The 19273-nt window shown below is 49.1% G+C and overlaps 1 protein-coding gene across 1 annotated transcript in view; it reads left to right on the plus strand.

Annotated features, from left to right (window-relative positions):
* Positions 1-57: 57 nt before the first annotated feature.
* The window catches only part of FAXC (failed axon connections homolog, metaxin like GST domain containing), a 58592-nt gene continuing 39376 nt past the window's right edge, over positions 58-19273 (plus strand). Inside the window, exon 1 of the mRNA XM_039532087.1 lies at positions 58-958. The gene's annotated coding sequence lies outside the window, so the exon portion shown is untranslated. The remainder of the gene's footprint in view (positions 959-19273) is intronic.

Below are 19273 nucleotides of genomic sequence, written 5' to 3' on the forward strand. Positions count from 1 at the left end.
GGATACACCAACTGTGGGAAAAGAAGGGAAGGATAGTGACATAGGAGCTCCTGCTCTGCCTCAGAGTCGCTGGTATAAGCCTTCCATGGATGGTTATACTAGTACTGCAGCCGGGTTCATCTGTGGCAACACCACACTTGAGAATCTGGTCCCTGAATGTAAACCTGTCACACCCTCCAAAAATGGGACCTGTTATCAGGTCCTCCATGTTTAAGTAAAATTGTCACAATTTAAACAGTCACTTTCCTAGCAGTAAGCTGCAGTTATCAGGCCAGCAGTTTGTTTACAATCTGTCATAGAATCTCAGGTCTGTAAATGGCACAATCCTTCAACTATTTCACGGGGCTGATGAGAGGTGTAGTTAGTAAAAAGCTATTCTGCTCTGAAATGTGAGTCTCTAAACAAAATTGCATTGCATGTGTCCATGATCATCTGTCCCCAATTTTTTTTTTGTCAAATGTGGTCAGTTTACACATAAAGAGAGAAGTTTGTTTTATTTTCCTAACTGCAGTCCTGCAAACTCAGCTTGGGATCTGAAAGTCAGTTGGGTCCTCTTTGTCATGCATCATCACCTGTAAAAGGTTCAGCAGCTCAAATTATCCTCTCTGCTCTGTGTAATCCCCTTGCCTTCACTGGCCTCTCACAGGTGCAACTGGCCTTGTAATTGGAATTTAATAGATGATCTGATGCCCAAAAAAGTATAGAATTCAGTTTGATTGATCGATTTTGGCTTTGCAATGGTATTGTCAGTAATTAATAGTTTTGTTTTGTTTTTTAAGGCCAGAAGCAACTGGTATGATAATCTACTCTGACCATATGCATAACAGGCCATAGAACCACACCCATCAATTTTGGCATCCAGCCCATAACTTCTCTTTGAGCTATAGCATTTCTTTTAAAAAGATGTCCAGTCTCAATGTAAAGGCTTCAGGTAATAGAGAATCCACCATAGCCCCAGGTAAGTTGTTCTAGTGGTTAATTGTCATAATTATAAAAATTTGCAGTTTATTTGTAGTAAAATTTCTCTCATATTACAACAGTTGGATCTCATCATGCCTTTTTCTCCTAGACTGAAGAGCCCTTTACTATCAGAAATCTCTTCTCTGTGCAGGTACTTGTAGATCAGGGATTGGCAACCTTTGGCATGCAGCCTGCCAACGTAAGCCCCCTGGTGGGCCAGGCCGGTTTGTTTACCTGCTGCGTCTGCAGGTTCGGTCGATCGTGGCTCCCAGTGGCTGTGGTTTGCTGCTCCTGGCCAATGGAGGCTGTGGGAAGCCGCGGCCAGCACATCCCTCGTCCCGTGCTGCTTCCCGCAGCCCCCGTTGGCCTGGAGCGGCAAACCGCAGCCAGTGGGAGCCATGATCGGCCGAACCTGCGGACGTGGTAGGTAAACTGGCCCGGCCCACCAGGGGGCTTACCTTGGCAGGCCGCATGCCAAACGTTGCCGCTCCCTATTGTAGATTGTCACCTGTTCACATTCTCTCAGATAAACTAAATAGACTGAGGTTCTTAAGCCATTCACTAAAAGGCATTTCTTCCCAGACCTCAATAATTCTTGTAATTCTCTTCTGAACCCTTTCTCATGTTCCAGCATTCTTTGTGAACAGTGGCCACCAGAGTTGGACAACAGTATTCCAGTAATGGGTCTCACTTATACGATAGGGGGAGGTAATACCATCTTCTTACTTGTACTTGATATTCTTCTACCTATACATCCAAGGATTGCATTGCTGTCTGAGCTACAGCATTGCACTGGGAGCTCATGTTCAGTTGGTTATCCACTATGACTTCCACTTCCTTTTCAGTGTATCTGCATTCTAGGATATTCTCTCTCATATGACTTTCATTCTTTCTTCTAGATGTATGACTTTGCGTTACGTTGTGTTAAAACACATTGTTTAAATGAGCCTGCCTTCCCAAGTGATCCAGGTTGGTCTATGTAAGTGACCTGTCCTCATCAAAATGTTATAAACCCCACACTAGGACTGAAGGGGTTAAAGAGCAACTCTAGGCCAATCTAGATGACCCTGCCTTGCCACACCTGCAGACCATGTTCCAGGTGGAACTGGAACTTAAAAGGAAGCCACACAACTCAGAAAGGGGCCTGACAAGGCATGGAGAGGAAGCTGTCCTAGGAACTACTCAGAAGGGGCCCTACAGCAGCCTTATTATTGGGAAAGGAGAGTCTGCCTGCTGGTCCCAGACTGACTGAAAGTGGAGGTAATGCCTTCTTCTACGATCATTTCACTATAAGCTGCAAAACTTGGATGATAGAAGGGTGGTAAGAAGTGGCCCAAGGAGCGGAGCCATAAAGTGCTCTGGGGTGCTGGACCTTTGGTAGCCCTTACAGTACCCTGGGCCAGAGCCTGGTGGAGTGGGAGGGCCTGGCCTCCCCTACCAACCCCCCTTTTTTGCATTCAGAAGGGCCTGGCCACTAGGCAACACTTCCAGCAAGCACCAACCATCACATACCACTCCACTCATGTTTGCCAATAAAGTTTGTAGATGACACAGTGATTTTATATTTTTCTCAATGATTTGGAAGAAAATGTTGAATAGCATCAGGCTTAGAGCAGCTTGCCGTGGGTGCCTACTAGAAATACCCCCCTAGAATGATGATTTCCGAGCATGGATTTATCAAGAACAAATTGTGTCAAATTAACCTAATAGCTTTCATTGACAGGGTAACAAGCTTTAGGGAAGGGGGAAGTAGTAGATGTGGTATAGCTTGACTTTAATATGGCTTCTGATATTGTCTCACATGACTGTCTTCTAAACAAACTAGGGAAATACCACCTAGCTGAAGCTACTATATGCTGGGTACATAACTGGTTAGAAAACCATTCCCAGAGAATATTTATCAATGATTCACAGTCAAGGTGGAAGGGCATAACAAGTGGGGTCCTGCCAGGATCAGTTCTGGGTCTGGTTCTGCTTAGTATCTTCATTAACAATTTAGATAATGGGATAGAAGGTACACTTATAAAGTTTGCAGACAATACCAAACTGGGAGGGTAGGATTAAAATTCAAAATGATCTGGCCAAACTGGAGAAATGGTCTGAAGTAAATAGGATGAAATTCAATAAGGACACATGCAAAGTACTCCACTTAGGAAGGAACAATCAGTTGCGCACATACGAAATGGGAAATGATTGCTGAAGAAGCAATACTGCAGAAAGGGATCTGGGACGCATAGTGGATTACAAGTTAAATATAAGTGAATAATATAATACTTGCAAAAATAGAAAACATGATTCTGGGACGTATTAGCAGGAGTGTTGTAACCAAGACACAAGAAGTAATTCTTCCGCTCTACTCCATGCTACTATGGCCTCAACTGGTGTATTGTGTCCAGTCTGGGTGCCACATTTCAGGAAAGATGTGGACAAATTGGAGAAAGCCCAGAGGAGAGAATCAACAATGATTAAAGGTCTAGAAAACATGACCTATGAGGGAAGATTGCAAAAGCTAGGATTGTTTAGGCTGGAGAAGAGAGAACTGCGAGGGGACAACAGTTTAAGTACATAAAAGGTTGTTACAAGGTGGAGAGAGAGAAATTGTTCTTATTAACCTCTGAGGATAGGACAAGCAGGGCCATCCCTAGACATTTTGGTGCCCTATGCAGCCCCACTGCGGCTGGCCCCAGGCCTCCACAGGGTGGGGCTGCACCCAAGGTCTTTGGGGGACAGGGGGGAAACCGCCCCCCAGCACGAGATGCCAGAGCGAACCGGGCTGGGGCCGGGTCACTCCACTTCCTGCCTCCTGGTGAGTGCAGGGCGCGCCCGACCCCTGCTGCAGTCCCCCGGGCTGTGGCTCAGGGGAATGAGTGGAGTGGGGGCAGCACGGGGGCTTTGGAGAAGGCGTAGAGTGGGGGCGGGGCTGTGGCAGAGCAGAGATGGGAAGAGGTGGGGTGGGGGCTTTGGGGAAGAGGCAAAGTAGGTGCGGTGCAGCTTTCCTAGCTGGCTCCGCCGACTGGAGGATCAGGCTGGCCGCTCAAGCAGCACGCAGCTGTGTAGTTTGCATATGGGTAGGGACTGCCCTGAAGACAAGAAGCAATGGGCTTAAAATGCAGCAAGGGAGGTTTAGGTTAGACATTCGGAAAAAGTTCCTGTCAGGTGGCTAACCACTGGAATAAATTGCCTAAAGCGGTTGTGGAATCTCCATCACTGGAGATTTTTGAGAGCAGGTTAGACAAACACTTGTCAGGAATAGTCTAGATCAGGGGTTCTCAAGCTGGGGGTCATGACCCCTCAGGGTGTCACAAGGTGGTTACATGGGGGTTGCGAACTGTCAACTCCTTGGGGCTGACAGCTCCCAACCCCCATTAAATTAAATTACCCTCCCATTTTTAATGTATTGGGGGGGTCACACACAGAAGCTTGCTGTGTGAAAGGGGTCACCAATACAAAAAGTTAGAAAACCACTGGTCTAGATAATATTTTGTCCTGCCATGAGTGCAGAGGACTGGACTAGGTAACCTCTTGAGGTCCCTTCCAGTTCTATGATTCTACGATTGCAAAGTTCTTATGTCAAGTTTGAAGCTGTAATGGAATAAACTGCTAGTTTGCAAAATCTCTCTGGAAATTACCCAAACAGCTTTGGGGTCATCAATCCTTGTTTAGAGCTTCCTTGTTAGAAATCCAGTTCAGAGAAATGAAGCAGGATATGAAGACAACATGGAGATGTTTCCAGGGTCTTTTATACCCTCTGCCATGTGGATGGAATTCTGCTGTTCCAAGCAAAGCCCACAGCATAGTTTATGGAAAAGTACAGGCACAAGGTGGAGTCCAGGGTCACGTGAGGAAGTCACATGCCCTTACATGGCTTTGATGACTCACAGGAGCAGCCATTGCCCACTTGGAGGTTTAGGCGTTCACAGGAAGACTTGCTGGGCAGGGCGAGTTTCTTCTGCGGCTCATTGTGCGAGTCAGTTGCCTTTGAGGAACCATCAACACAAAGCTGTCTGGCTTCAATGTAGATTTTTACCTGATGGATGTTACCCCTGGAACAAACACATTTGGGATACAGATCTGTAGCCAATATTAATAACTTCAGATACAAAAATGATACATGCATATAAATAGAATAATCACACTTTGCAAATCATAACTTTTTCATTGACACTTTACATGACACATTTTGTAGAAGTTTTGTTGTAATTGTCTAACAGTGGTAGTAACCATGATATACATAGTCACATTTCAATCAGACAGCATCACAGTTGTCTGTAGAGTTCCATTGTTGAAGCTGATTTTTGTGTGCAGGAAGTTGATGCTAATGTTCAGAGATAATTTAATGGTCGGGTGGTGGTTGTTGAAGTTGTAGTGGAAATCTGTGAGGGAGTTTGTTGTCTGTCCAGAGGATGAAAATATCAGTGTATTACAGGTATATCATTGGTTTCATGATGCATTTGTCCAGAAATTCTTCAGGGTGGCTCATGAAGAGTTAGTTTATTAGGCAGTCACCCTAGTATTCAGAGCTGTTTCCATGGTCTGGACAAAGTGTTCGTTGTTGAATGTAAAATTGTTATGAGTGAGGATGAAATTGATGAGTGTGGTGATGTGTTTGTGGGGGATTGTTTGGGGAAAGATTTAATGATATCCTTAAATTCCTGGGTAAAATTGTTTTATGGTGCCTCATTAACATAGTCATCACAATTGAGAACTACGATGGTGCCCCCTTTGTCTTCTGGTTTGATTACTATCGTGTGGTCAGATTTCAGGGACTGTATATCTGTCTTCTTGGCGGTGGAGAGATTGTGGTGGATGTGATGTTTAAGGATTTCATAGTCAATTTTTTTTTCTTGAAACAATAAATGTAATGATCATGAGTGTGCTTTCATCTGCTCCATGAATGTCTGGTCAGATGATTCTTTCTTCTTATGATTGTCAGTGGTGGTAGTTGTGAGTGGTGTCGTCATTGTTGTGAAAGAATTTGTTGAGGCTACACAAGCTGTTCCACCTTGTATTTAGCAGTGACACTCTGAGTTAGTTTCCCAGACCTGACGAAGAACTCTGTGTAAGCTCAAAAGCTTGTGTCTCTCACCCAACAGAAGTTGATCCAATAAAAGATATTACCTCACCCACCTCTCTAATATCCTGGGACTAACACAACTACAACAACTCTGCAAACATAAAATAAACACACACGATTTAAAGGTGAACTGTAACCCTAAAATGAAATATGAGTTAAACACAGAAATTTGTTCTATATGCTCCCACCAACTATGGTGTGGGGTCATTTAGCAGCTAAGTTTTAACTTACCTTTAATAAGCTTACTTTCCCATTCTGTGAAATCTTTTTGAACATCCTGGTTTGGGAAAGGCATCCTAACATTCATTTTTGCTATCAGAGTTTTCGCGGATCTTGTGGGTTGCATGAATTTTCTAATCCAATGCTGCTGCAGAGTGATGCACCTTGGGCAAGCTAGAAAGTCTTGGGCAAGCTAAGGAGTATCAGAGGATTTCCTAGAGGCAGAAAAGAATGTAAAAATGTGTAGGCATTTCTGTGGCCTTGTTACCACAGCTTCTTAGCCCCTGACATAAATTCCTGAATTTACCACTGTAACATCCTGTATTATTACCATTCCCATTTTACAGATAAGGAACTGATGCACAGTCAAGTTCACATCTCTTGAGTCCCAGTCCAGTGCCTTAACCACAGCTCATTGTAATGCTAAATTCACCACAGCCTGGTTCAAGTACAGTGCTGGTAGTCAAACGGCCAAGAATGCTAATCCTGGCTCTGTCACTGGCTCACTCTGTGGCCTTGGTCAGGTCACGTCCATTTTATTGCTTCAGGTTCCCTCTCTGCAAAACAGGGCTGATAACACCACACATGAGTGGTGTGAGGAGTACTTAATTGGTTGTGAAGTGCTTTGAACATGTGAATCTGTGTTTAGAAATAATTAATAACATTTATTAATCTTGACACCATTTTATTGTTAATTTTGCAGTTTGCCTGTAATTGTAGAAGAAACTCTTTCCAAACCACTTCTTGCAGTGACCATCTTACTCACATTCAAGTGAAAATGATAGTATTTAACTGACACATTATAGATTATGTGGCACTGAAACTTCTTTAACCTATAAACCAGATATAGTCACAACAAGTCATCTAGCAAAGTAAATATGTCTACAGTTTGATGTCTCTTCCCTTCTCATAATTTAGTTCATTAATATTGTTACTATCTTGGTTGGATAAAGATTTAGTATTATCCCTGGAGAGGGGAAAAAGCCTCCAAAATGCTGGTTAAACTGTCCCATATTGGAGATTGTGATTCTTTTAGAAGTTTTTTGTCTGAATTAAATGAGTCCTCCTTTGTCTATTTAAATTTCATCTTCATTGGAAGGAAGATGCTACCGATAGTGGAAATAATCACAGTACCTGTGTCTGCTTTACAAGAAATGAATTTATCGAGACATTTCATAGACCTCTAGGAGCTGAAACACTAGAAACACTGACTCAGCTATACATCTGGTTAAGCTATGTGCTGGCATAGGAAGGAGTGTTGATAATTTTCCTTAAGAATAAAGACTATAGGAAAGTTTAGATTCATGTATAAAAACATCAATGTATGTGAGGATACCAATATTATTTGAGTACATACATATATTTTAAAAATTTCTGGAAGACTAGTGGACAGGTATTAGAAAAATGTATGCACATGGGCACATCCATTAATCTTTCTTAAGAACTGAGATGGCTCCCCTCACCACAGTGTGTGAGAACCACATAATCTTTAATGTATTTATCCTTTCAACACCCCTTTGAGGCATGTTATCCCTATCCTACAAATAGGAAACACAAAGAGACTAAGTGACTTGCCCAAGGTCATACAGGAACTTTGTGACAGAGGAAGGAATTGAACCCAGTTCTGCCAAGTTCTACCCACTGGTGTAATGTATCTATATGAAATGCGTTCGGTAGCCTCAGTCTATTACCCAGTGAATATAGGTTTTGTGGTTTGGACACACCAGCTGGCACTGATCATCACCATTGTTAGTAATCTCAGCAGAGAGGCCAAGGATCAAATAGGTATGATGGCTGAACAGTCTTCTTCCTGCCAGGGACGGTCCTTCCAGGGCAGGGTTGAGGGATACTGACAGGTAAGGAGAGAAACTTGCACTGCCACTGTCTCTGCTGTACCTGCTCTGCATGTCACCAAAAGGCTTCAGTCTCCAGGGTCAATCTGGCTCTTTTCAGACGTATTAAATTGTCATCACCACCCCCACTATCTGGTAGCATTGCCCTAAGGTTCAGCATTTCTAGTCAGAGGTCTCTCACATATAGAATAACTAAGGGTGAACTGCCATGGGATGCTAGATGTTACTTTTGAAGTTTCCACCACATGAAATCAGTAACAGTGAGGGGAGATCCTTTCTTTCACATGTATAGGTAGCTGCCCACTATGATACCATAGCAAGAAAGAAATCCCCTGAGAATGTGATCTGGCTAAACCAAATAGAGGAGATGTTTGCTAAGGAGAAAAATACACAAGGGATCAGGAAGAGAAGTAGTTACATGGGCTGAGCCTTGAGGTGGCACCTCTAGGCTGGGGTGAGGTTCAGCATGGGAATACCTGCACAGTCACTGTCTGTGCTGTATGTAAACCCTAAATAAGGTAAAAGCTGCTGTTTCCACAGCTGTCATCCAAGCACCTTTTACCAGCCCCAAACAAAGATACCTATTGTTCTGCTGCAATGGCCTTTTATTTCATTTCTCCGAGGATGCAGACAATCATGCAGCTGCAAAAACACAATTACTCTTATCCCTCTTTATTTCTGGAAGCTCTCTGAATCTGAAAGAACACTCTCACCCTGGGGACATACACACTTAAATGGGATCCTTGCCCTCCCCTATACCTATACCCCCTTATTCTTCTGCTGTCATCTTCAGCTTTAATTTGATTTGTTGATGAACATGTTGCATTTAAATGATCAACATTTCTTCCTGATCACTTTTTTATCTTATTATACTGCTCTGATATGGTTTGGGTTAGACGTTCCACTCTGCAGGTGGGTGATGCCCAGCTTTTTATCTGTTATCACAGCTTTGGGCTGGTCATTTACTAATCTGAGACAAATGCATGTAATAACCTATTTGTTCACAAAGACAGGCATTTCCCAGGCAATGTGATTGCATCTGAATTTTGTATACATCATTTTGAAATAATAAAAAACACAAGGAAACAGAAAACCCCCAAACAAACTGGCTCATGAATCTTTATTGCTAGTCAAATATGAACAAAGACATTGAGCCAGTTATAGGAGATTGCAGTATATATCTTAAACATCACTGCATCTAACCAAAGGAATTCATACTAGCAAGTACAGTGCCTGTACATCCCCAGGAAAAGACAGGATCAGATGTATTTCTTTTTGGTGGAAAAAATTGTTTATTAATTACTATTAATCTAGCTTTTTGGAGATCACCAGGCTGTCAAACACAACCTCCAGTGCTGAAATAACATATCTGAAACCTGTTGGTTACGCATGGACCCCCAACAATATTTTATATATATGTAATATATGTTCTTGAACAGTACTCATTAATGTAGGATCTGCTACAGTGCAGTACTAGTTGCAGACACTAGTCAACAGCATTCCAGTAAAATAACATCACTCATCCTCCATGAGTTCTCCAAGATAACTAGCAGTTCTGAGATTGCTTCAGCTAGTTCCTTAAGTACCTTAAGATGAATTTCATCAGGCTCTGCCGACTTTAATACATCTAATGTATCTAAATATTCTGTAATCTATCCTTTCCCTATTTTGGCTTGTATTCCTTCGAACTTGTTAATATTACTTGTGTTGAGTATCTGGACCCCCTTAACCTTTTCAATGATGACTGAAGCAAAATAGGCGTTAAACACCTCAGTTTTCTCAATGTCAATTGGTTATTAGTTCTCCTTCTCTGCTAGATAGAGGACTTCCACTTTCCTTCATCTTTTTCTTGCTCCTAGTGTGTTTAAAGAACTCCTGTTTATTGCCTTTTATGTCCTTTGCTAGGTCTAACTCATAAGCATAAGAGTTTAACAAATCTTTCAACTGCAACCGATCAACTTTGGCATGAGACTCCTGCCACCAATGCTTTAGCTGTCTTCTCTCTTGCTTGCTTGCAGCTCATCCACAAAAGAGCGTAACCTGTGAGAACTAAGCCAGAGAAGGGGACACCTCATCAATGGTGGACAAAAGGAGTATTTTAATGTCCTACCTGACCACTGAGGGAATAGTCTATCAGTAGAACAAGATGCTCCCTCAGAGCTCTCTGGAACCTTTCTAATTCCATTTGTCATAGGTCTCACCCCCACTTGGAGCTGTTGGGTTCCAATGTGGGGACCTGCCTTGGTTTCCCTCTAAACTAAAATCCTAGTTTAGATCTAGTAAAAGCTGCCACCAGTCAGTTTTTAAGTGTCTGACACACTCCCTGTTCCCCCAAAAACTTCCCCTGGGGAACACAGATCCAAACACCTTGAATCTCACCAGAGAGAGAGAAACAGCCAGTTCCCCTCCCCCGTTCTCTCTCTCCAGCCTGCTTTGGAGAGATTACACCGAGTCAAATCCTTGACTCAACACAAAGAGGGACTCCCCTCCCCCTCCCCTTCCCTTGGATCTCCACAAAAGAAGGAATTAACCAAGTCCAAAGAAAAGAAAAGAATTTATTAAAGAATAAAAAGAAAGTAACTGTCTCTGTGATACCAAGCTGGAACAATACACAGGGTCTAAACGTATCAATCTCTGGAGAGAATTCCCCCTTCCCCTTTCTCAGTAAAAGCAATATCAGCAAACAGGAATAAAGAATTTCCTTTAGCAAACACACAATTGCAAATATAGAAAGCAACTCAAAAGACTAATCTGCCTTTCTAATTAATACTCACTATTAAATAGTAGAAACTACTCCAGGAGAACTTGGAGACATGACTGACCTCTCTTAGATCCAAAGAGAGCTCTAACAAAGAACACAGACAAAGGCTTCCCTCCACAGAGATTTGAAATTATGTTGTCTCTGATTGGTTCTCTGGTCAGGTGGTCATTAGGTACTGCATGTTAACCCTTTACAGGTAAAAGAGACCTTAACCCTTAACTATCTGTTTATTTATGACACCATTAATCTCCAAGGATGGATCATCAACACAGGTGTTTTGGATCAAACTATGTTTCTACAGTGCCTAGCACAATAGGTTTTAGTAGTTAGTTCAGTTCTTGTTCCAGTTAGCTAGTAGTTTAGTGTTAATTAGTGTTTATAGTTAGTTCAGTTAGTGTTGTATTCTTATTTATATATTATATTATTTAGTAGTTATTAAGTTGAGGGTTGGTTGGAATTTCCGCCCAGCCTCCTGCTTAGTTGCGTGCTTACCTGTGTAGTTGCGGGCTCATAGTTTAGTGCCGTGTGCAAGCGGCCTATTGCCTCTTAGCGCCGCCAGCGCCTGATAGCTTTTCGAAGAGAGTAGCGCGCGATCCCATTTCTCATGCTATAGCAGCCTTAAGCTTAAGGAGAGAGAGAGAAGAGAGACCACCGAAGCTGCCGAGTACTTAGCACCGGCTCCAAGCCTTGCAGGCGCCCAGGCGCCCGCACGCGAACGACCCGCGCCTGATCCAGCGCTCCCGCACCGAAAGCGCGGCGACCGCAAAGCTCGCACCGGCGCCTTCCCCCGAGACCGGCGCGGCGAAGAAGCGCCACCAGGAAACAGCAGCGCGAAGCCGCTCCGCCCCCGCGCGCGCCGCCAGCCCGGTGGCCCGCGCAATGCACGCGGCGCGCCCCGCCGCGCGCCGCACCGCCCGCGCTGCCGCCCGCTCCGCCCGCCGAAACGCCCGAGGCCCACCGACCGACGAAACCGCGACGGGCTGCCGACCGCGCGCGCGCGACGGCCGATCGGCGATCCCGCCGGGGCCGCAGGACGGTGCCCGCCACCCCCCATTCCAGCACGCAGAGGCGCCGCGCAGGTGCGCCGATTCGTCGGGCGATCGCGACGGGCCCGCCGCGCACGGCCGCCCATCCCGCCCTCCGTCTATCACCGTCCGGCCGGCCGCGTCTCATCCAGCGTCGCCATCGCGCGCCCCGCCCCCGCCCCGCCTGCGCCGCCCGGCGGCCGTTCGCATCCCCCGCGCCGGGTCGGCCACGGTCACGCACCGGGCGGCCTCCCGCGCGCCGGTCCGGCGCATCAGGTCGCGCCAGGCCTGCCGGCCGCCCAGGCGCCCGCGGCGGTCGCGTTCGCGCCGCCGCCGTCCCGGGGGCGTTCGCCCCCGCACCCGCTCCCGCAGATCGCCCCGCCGCCGCCCTTCCGCCCCGCGCCGCTCCCGCCGCCGCTCGCCCAGCCCGCGCGCCGCACCCCGCCCGCACCGGTACCCCGGCCCCGCCGGCACCTCCCTCCCGCCGCCGAGCTCCCACCGCCGCGCGCCTTCCAGCCACCGCCCTCACGCCGCCCCACCCCCCCGCCGCCCGCTCTCCCCCGCCGGCCAGCGCCCGCCCACGCCCGCCCCTCCCGCTCAGGCTCGCCAGGGCCGACCCGCTCTGGCCCCGCCACCGCCCCCGTCGCTGCCCGGTGGGCCCCGCCCCCGGCGCCCACCTCGGGTTCAGGCCCCCCCTGCCCCTGGGCGCACAGTGCCCCGCCATGGCCCCACCTGGCCGCCACCACCTCCAGGCCGCCACCCAGCCACCCGGAGCGCGCCGCCGCCGCGGCTGGCCCCCGCCCAGGCCGCCACCGCCCCACGGGCCGCCCCAGGCCCAGGAGCCCGTGCGCCGCCAGCCCCAAGGCCCCTCGCCAGCGCCTGCGGCCCCCTCTGGCCAGGGGAGCCGCCTCCTCGGGACTCGCGGGCACCCGCCATCAGGCCCCGCAGGGGCCTCCTCAGGGCACTCAGGACCTCTCAGCAAAGGGGGCAGGAGCCACTAAGGAGGAGGATAGAGGAGGTGCAAAGGACCGGTGACCGACGCTAGGAGATGAAGGGTTCGAGGGCGGCGCCAGAGCGCCGCCACCTCATTCGCACTATTCAGAAGAACAGTGCCACTGGCGGCTCGTCGAAGTTCCCGCATGAGGCCCGGGCCTGACCGCTCCAAGCCGCCCGCCCCCCCCCTCCTACGCACTGGTCGTATTCCACCCATTCGCGACTGACCGGTAACTTGAACGTCGCGACCGCGCCGGAAGTCGGGCCGCCGCGCGCCAGCGGGGCGAAGGAGGCGCGCATGGACCCATTCGGCGGCGGGGAAAAATCTATTCGGCGGCCCTACTCTTCCGCGATAACCAGGTGGCTCTCTTATCACCTCACTTTGAACTCGCATCTGGATGCGCTGGCTCCCGCACAGAGCCGCCCAGCGCCAATCCCTGATGGCCTCGCCTGCTGCAAGTGGAGGTCAAGAGCACCTCATGAACATCTCAGCGGCCAGGCGTGCCAGAGCAGGACGGGGTCAGCATGCAACGCACTCGGGTGATCACACCGGGGGCATGCTCTTCCCAGTACCCTTCCACACCCTCCTCCCAGTCACCCTCCAGGACTCTCCAGGGCTGCGCTGGGAGAACAGATTCTGGCCCCTGAAGAATCCTGCCTGAAGCGGTGGAAGGGGCTGGTCAGGGGATGCCGGTCCTGGCACGGTACAGCCAGACGGCCACGCCTGGCCGGCGCCGCCCAGCGCTTCTACGCTCGCAGCCAGGCCGCCCAACCGCGCCGCTTAACAATCGCAGAACGTCCCGGGCGGGCGCAACCGCCGCCACCGTTCGCGCGCAGGCTCGCAGGCGCCCCGCCCGCGAAGGCCAGGGCGCGCTTGACCGGCCGGCTCCCGCCCGGAACCGCCCTCTTCAGTTTTCTCTCTTCCGATCCATCCCTCCGCTTCTCTTCTTTCCGGTCCTGCATAACATTATAACATCGGGCATTATAACTCACTCCCCCCGCCAGCTCGCCACTATCCACCCAGCCTCCACCCCTCCACCCCCCCTCCCCCCCCTCTCCGCCCTCTCTCTCACCTCCATCAGGAGCAGGGACCTCCAGTCCTCAGCTTCTGTCGTGAGGTGTGGTGCCCTGCAGCAGGGCAGGCAGGGGGATCCAGATATTTCCTCTTCCGAGTCCGGGCAGCTAGGGAGAGGTCTTCACCCTCTTGAGAGGAGCTATATCTTCTGCTCTCCCTCCTCAAGCTCCTGCTCTGGGGGTAACCTTGGGGTCGGGATTCCCTCCTCGGTCTTTGATCCTTCTCTGTTTTGGATGAAGCTTCGGATGGATGCCCTTTCTCATGGCGCGCTTCCTGCGCTTCGCTGTCAGCGCGCTTCACGTGGTTTTTGCCCACTGTACCACCGCCCGGTTACCACTTCTGCTGGCCACCCTTCCCAGGGCATGGCGGGCATCGCGTCACGCGCACGTCCTCGTCTCGCCGCCGCTCATCCATCACGCGACGACGGCCGACGACTGGGCTCCTCTGGCGCTGCCCGCAGCTCATACTGCCCAGCAGCTCGACTGTTCCGGTCTCTCGGCCTCTCTCGGCCCCTCGCAAGTCCCAGTTACTGCCGACACAGCCCCACGGAGCGCGCTCCCTCGTCGAGCGTCCTCCCTGCCCCCGCCTCCCCTGCCTCCTCCGCTCGACGCGCGCGGCGGGCCTCGCCCGCACCGCTTTGCCCTCCTTCTCTCGTCCTTCGGTGGCCCTGCTTCGCCCTGCCACCGCTGCCTGCTGCCCTGCTGCGCACTGGCCCGCTGAGGCTGCTCCGGGCCCGGTCCATGTGGCTGACTTCGCTCGGCCCCACCCACCCCCTAGATCTCGTGGGACCTCCAGAGGTGGTGTTCAGCCACTTCACACCTGCTGGGCTGGCTCCATGGTGGGGGTGCCTGGCCCGGCGTTGCGCCCTCGCGCCCGGGTCACTCTGACCCACACACTGCCGCTGCGCTGGATGGGGGCTGGGTGGAGACCTGCACACTCAGGGCGGGCCTCTGGCCCAGCCCAGGAGCTCTCATCCATCTCAGGGACAGGGCCCGCCTGCACACTCGGCCTCTCGCCTTTCTCTTTCACCTCCGGGATGCACGGTGTACACGGACCACACGACAACACGGCAGCCATGTTCTATCTGAACAAACAGGGCGGGGGCCCGATCCTCCCATGCATGCAAGGAGGCGATGCTCGCTGTGGGACCTGTGTGTGCCCCACTCGGCTCTCGCGCTTCTTTCTTGTGTTCTTTCTGCAGAACGCGCTGGCCGCAACCTCCGCTCCGGTCCTTCGCTCCCCAGCCTTGTCCTCCGGGCCCACCGGCCCCATCTTCCAAAGGGTGGGATGATTTCCCAAGCCGTGACCGCCTCCAGGACCACCAACAGGAAGTGTTTTGGTTTGTCTCAGCTGACTCCAGGACTCCTCCATCTCCGATGCTCCATCTCCCCGCGGTCTCTCATTCCCCTTGCCTTCCCCGCCCGCTCCTTCTCCCCTGCCTGCTACTGCCAGCCTACGGGGACAAGGCGCGCGCCGCCGCCGCCGCCCCGCCTGGGCGGCGCGCGGCCGCCCTCCTGCTGCTATCGATCGCGGATCGATCCCCTACCCCTATGCTTCTACATCTCCCCGGGACCAGGACCCCAGCCCCTCGGCAGGCTTTGTCACCGCAACACCTACGCCCTGGTTCCCTGGTGGTTGACCGACGGACTGGTTCCTGGCGGTCGAGCGCGCGTCGGCTGTTCGCTGAAAGGCCAGCACACCACCGAACTAGCTGGTACCTCTACCCAAAAGTGGAAGTGCCTGCCTGTGCGCCCTATCACGCCCTTCCCTCCCCGGTCCCCTCAGTCCCGATCCAACTCTCTGGTACTCTCCCCTGAAAGACTACCGGCTCTCGCGAGGCCGCTGGCACCTCGCTCTCTGGCGCGCGCCGCCACCCCCTCGGCTCTTCGGCCCGCTGTTTTCCGCCCCCCGCTCGCCCTCGGTCGCCCGCATACGCCTTACCCGCCTTCCGCGCCCCCCGCTACGTGGCCTCGAACCTGGGATCTGGCTCTCTCCCTCGCCCTGCGCCGCCTCCCCCCCCTGGCCCTGCGCCCATCTCTCGCTCAACCCTCCTCGGCCCCCATCATCGTGGTCCATCAGACCCGCAGACGCGCCGCGCCGCCGCCGAACTTCCCCCGCGCGCGCCCCGCCCGCTGACCGCTTATCCCGCATCCGCCTTCCAACGCCTCCAAATCGCACCTTCCGGCCTTCTTAATCATCTTCTTTCAGGAGATCTTCGCCCATCTTCTTCAGCAGCCTCACGCGCAGCCTCCACCTCAGCCAGCCTCCACACCGCACACCGCTTGGACCCGCCCCTTACCCTCCGGGCCCTCTTCCTTCCGGCTCTTCCTTCGCTCTTGTCGAACTCTCTTGCAGCCTCTTTCAGCCGCGCCTCATTCTTCTTTTTCTCTTCCTGGCTTGATCCTGTGACATCCTGCATGCCTGCGCACGCCCGCCGCCCCGCGACCCCCGCACACTCACGCCGAGAGCACGCGCACGCCGCCGCGCCGCACGCCCCCACATCCCCCCCCTGACATCTGGTCGAGCCGCCACCTGTCCTTCAGTCCACCTTACGCCTCCCACACACGCTGTGCAGCAGAGAGCAGCAGTCTCTCGCCTCGGGCGTCGCCCCGCTCCCCACCGCTCTCTCATTCCCCACCGCCCGACCGCAGTGGGAATCACCTTCACATGGAATGGGAGAATGGATAAGAAGAAGAAAGAAAAGACGGTTTCTACACCTCAGTAACTGGTGTTCTTCGAGATGTGTCGTTTCTATCCCCTCCCCTCTCCCCCCCGTCGGAATAGATAGCCGGAAGGGAACTGAGGAGCGGACGGGCGGGGCGGGGGGGTATATACGCGCCGCATGGCCGCGCCACCAGGGGCGCCGCCGCCCGCCGGAGCTGCTAGGTAAAAATGTAAGAGGAGAGCGAGACGCGGCGCGCACACCTACATGGAATGGATAGGAGCAACACATCTCGAAGAACACCAGTTACTACAGGTGAGTAACCGTCTTATCCTGATCGATGACTGGGGCCACTTGGTGCTACCACAATACAAATAAATAATAAAACTTAAAGAATGGGGATTAAAATGAAAAACTGTGAAGAATTACTGCAGGAAAAGGCAGATGGAATATGATATCACTCCTATTAAATGTAGGTTAAGCACAGACACTTGCTCTTGCTTATATGGCTGAATAAAAATGAGCCTGTATCCAAACACCATTGAATTTTGAGGCAGTTTGGATACAGCTCTGAACTTCACAGCTGTTCCTTTTCTCTACAGTGAGCATAACCAAAACCTTGGATCCAAACATTCCCAAACTTCGAAGAGGTTTGGTTGGGAATCAGGTTATGAATCTGATATCTGGATATGAACTTTACTGCTTAGCCTACTTCTAGTTCTGAGTGATGAATAATTATGGCAGATTTAACATTAGGGATTTCAATTCTTTCAATTGCTTCTATGTTGTCTAATCTATCCCGTATGCATGAGGTAAAACAGCTCCAGCACTGTGACAGCTATCTGGTATGTTCCTATTGAACACTGAATATCGTTTCATCAATGTTAAGAATCTTGTAATTTTAAGAGTAACTCTTTTTTGTGATGATATGAACAAGTATCTAAATTCATGGCAGTTGTCTGGGGCCAGCTCTGTGGACAACAGTATTTGGTAAATAATTAGCTATATGCTTTTCTTTAGTGATGATGCCATTAGCAGGGGAATATTAGGGCTATCTTATCTAATGGGAGAAGCAGGTCTGTTGTATATTATATGCAGGCTAAGATCTTGATCCTACAATCTTTGTGCACCCAAGGCTTCCCATGTGGTAATCGATTTAAAGTAGGGCTGTCGATGAATTGCAGTTAACTCGCGTGATTAACTCAAAAAATTAATTGTGATTTAAAAAATTAATCATGATTAATCGCAGTTTTAATCACACTGTTAAACAATAGAATACCAATTGAAATGTATTAAATATTTTGGATGTTTTTCTATATTTTCATATATATATTGTATTATGTGTTGTAATTTAAATCAACGTGTATATTATTTTTTATTACAAATACTTGCACTGTAAAAATGATAAACAAAAGAAATAGTATTTTTCAATTCACCTCATACAAGTACTTTCAGGTGACATTGTAAACAAGAAGTGGGCAGTATTATCTCCTGCAAATGTAAACAAACTTGTTTGTATGAGCAATTGGTTGAACAAGAAGTAGGACTGAGTGGACTTGTAGGCTCTAAAATTTTGACATTGTTTTATTTTTTATACAGTTTTTTTGTACATAATTCTACATTTGTAAGTTCAACTTTCATGATAAAGAGATTGCACTACAGTACTTGTATGAGGTGAATTGAAAAATACTATTTCTTTTATTTTTTTGCAGTGCAAATACTTGTAATCAAAAATAAATATAAAGTGAGCACTGTACACTTTGTATTCTGTGTTATAATTGAAATCAATGTATTTGAAAATGTTGAAAACATCCAAAAATATTTAAATAAATGGTATTCTATTATTGTTTAACAGTGTGATTAATTGTGCAATTAATCACGATTAATTTTTTTAATCACTTGACAGCCCTAGTTTAAAGTTACAGGAGATCTATACAGTTCATCCTGAATGAGTGACAGTAAAATCTCTATACCACCTTATGATACCTTGTATTTTTTGTATCTTATTGCAGAAAAGTTATTCTAGAACACTTTTTAGTTTTAAAATTATATTGAGACTATTTTTGTATCCTTTAGCCTTTTAAACTTATGTTTCTTAGTTACCATTTGCAAGCCTCGAAATGACAGAAAAATTAGAACTGGTATATTCTAAATTGATCATAAGTGTATTTTTTTAATAAATCCAGGTGCCACAATTTTATGGTATGGTAGCTTGTGACCAGCTGGAGTTGAATAGTAGAGGCTTGGGATCCCAGATCCTTTATGGAGAAATTGAAGAACAACTGAATACTAAGAAACATTCTTTTAGAAAATAACTGATTTTTTCGATAAGGGAAGTGCGGTAGGTCTAATGTACTTGGACTTCAGTAGATCATCTGACAGTAGCACATGGGAAGATGAGGATCAGTACAAGCATTGTAAAGTGGATTAGGAATTGGTTAAAGGAGAGAAGGCAATGAGTTGTGCTGAAAGGTGAATTATCAGACAGGAAGGAGGTTACTAGTGGAGTTCCTCAAGGATCGGTCTTAGGACCAATCTTATTCAATATTTCTATTAATGACTATGGCACAAAAAGGAGGAGAGTGCTAATGAAATTGGCTGATGATACAAAGTTGGGAGGCATTGTCAATAGAGAGGAGGATCGGAATATT

Source organism: Mauremys reevesii, linkage group 3 (assembly GCF_016161935.1).
Source record: "Mauremys reevesii isolate NIE-2019 linkage group 3, ASM1616193v1, whole genome shotgun sequence".
NCBI lineage: Eukaryota > Metazoa > Chordata > Testudines > Geoemydidae > Mauremys > Mauremys reevesii.